Source organism: Tachypleus tridentatus, chromosome 3 (assembly GCF_004210375.1).
Source record: "Tachypleus tridentatus isolate NWPU-2018 chromosome 3, ASM421037v1, whole genome shotgun sequence".
NCBI lineage: Eukaryota > Metazoa > Arthropoda > Merostomata > Xiphosura > Limulidae > Tachypleus > Tachypleus tridentatus.
Window position 1 is genome coordinate 99576805 of NC_134827.1, and position 2268 is coordinate 99579072.

General features: G+C 32.0%; 1 non-coding gene across 1 annotated transcript; it reads right to left on the bottom strand.

Moving 5' to 3' along the window:
• Window positions 1–378: 378 nt before the first annotated feature.
• Window positions 379–451, bottom strand: TRNAK-CUU (transfer RNA lysine (anticodon CUU)). Its single transcript has one exon. It is a non-coding gene; the product is annotated as a tRNA-Lys (tRNA).
• Between the last annotated feature and the right edge of the window lie 1817 nt (window positions 452–2268).

Here is a 2268-nt window from a genome sequence, read left to right on the forward strand (position 1 = left end):
TTCTATGAGGGTTGCTAACTGGTTACTGTTCGCTCTTCTATGTAAAGTGTTTTCTCAGCCCAAACGAGCCGTTTTTGCATATAAATTTAAATAAAAAATGTTTTCATTCTTATAATGAAAGTATTATGTAAAAAAGAAAGAAATTAGTATAGTAAATGGTAACAGATAGTAAACGTTGCCTAATTACCAGTACAATGTGTATTGTAACAACTTTTAAGCATTAAAATTTGTTTAAAAATAAATAAACCTAAATCGATATACCGAAAGAAATATTGGAGAATAGTATTTGATAAATACACTTAATATTTTCGTTCGCTAAATAATATTTATAATTGATGATGTACGATTATATTTATTAATAGAAAGATGAAAACTAAACGCCCAACGTGGGGCTCGAACCCACGACCCTGAGATTAAGAGTCTCATGCTCTACCGACTGAGCTAGCCGGGCATGGCAAGAAATTTCGTTATTTCTTTATTTAAGGGCAAGATTTATTAAGTTTCAAAAATGTTTAAATCATGAAAAACAATTTAGGATAGATCAAAAAATTATTATAATACAGTTTAAGCCAAACGGTTGTGGAAGAAACCTCCGAGCTTAATTTTGCACAATGTAAGTGTTTTGTTGAAAATCGTGGTTAGGCTTTGTAGACTGCCGGATAATCTATTCTACTTTAGTACTGTTCTTCATAAATTATATAGTACTATTATATATTACATGTTACATTATTATATATTTTTCATTTTCTTAAAAATTATAATTTTTATAAACAGCATTCGCGGAAAATAGGATAATGTTCAACGTCTCCTGTCTCACTGTTATCGATTCGCGTTTAATCTCGCACTTGGAAATAAGTAACTGAATATTACTGTTAGGTACAACCTGTTATTTTTAACATTTCAAGGCATTTTCATTGACTTTGTGTATGTTTTTGTTTCGTAACTTTCAACGTATTCGTAGTTAAATTACTTTGACCGTAAATTATTGTCAACTTCAACAGAACAATTATGAATACAGTTACAAAAATGTGGACAATATTACTTAAAACTACAACTGTGTTTTATGTTATTCTTGAAGTCTGATGACGACTCCTGAAAGTGGTCGAAAACAAGCCTAAATATGTTTTTTTTATATATCTAACTGGTGAAAACTCATTTCTATAATTGATAATAGGTGCTGCCATCTAGGAGTATAAATGTAAAAGAGTGGAAATTGCTTAACCAGAGTGTTTTCCAAACTTGAAACAGCAAAGCTCCTCTAACTCAGCAAAGTTTCTATTGCGATCCCCACGTCATGTTAAAATTATTTTCACGAGTGATAACAACAAAACCAACATTTTATTTATCTATTATTAATATTTTTAATGTAAAATGTTTCTTTCATCTTTATATTTGGAATCCCCTGCAAAATGGTCGCTCCCGACCCCCAGCCACCAGTACACCCCATCTGTGAGCATGCTCACTGTTTGGAAAACACTGACTCAACACATACTTTTTTATAAATTGTTCTCGATACGTATGTCTAACTTGTTAATACTAAGTTGTAATATAAGCTATGTCCGTTATTTATCAATATAGCAATGAGCAGGTCCTATAATTAATACAGTACTTCTGTTATAGGTAACTGGTTCAATCATTCTAAAGTTGGACTTATAATTTACTTTGACCTAGACTAAATTCTAAATGTAATAAAATACAGGCCCCCACGCTAGTACAGCGGTATGTCTACGGATTTACAACGCTAAAATCAGGGGTTCGATACCCCCGGTGAGCAAATAGCCCGATGTGACTTTGCTATAAAAAAAAAACAACAAAAACAAATTAAATACAGCAATGAATTCCATCACTTCCATAGTTTAGTGCTGCCATCTGTACTTATCTATCTAAACAATACTAGTAAGTGTTTGAATATATTATAGAAAATAAACATTTTATTCTCCTGTTTTTTATGGTCTAAGAAAAAGGTTTCATTTGTTTCTGAAAACTTGAACTGAGAACGATTCTGAAAACAATCTGGGTCTTACGGTATTAATACTGCTTCTAACATAAACCAAGATGTATTATTCTTTCAGCCTCCCAATTAATTCATTATCGTGATTGGCCGAGGTCACATCACGTGCTACGAAACATAGTGTTACATTAAAAACCTAGTGAACAAATCGCTTCAGTGTTGAGTTTGAAGGATATCGTGTAGAACTTTGCACACGATACTTTTGCAGCACAGCGAAAACGCGTTGAATCAATTAGGCCTAATTACAAACAATTTGT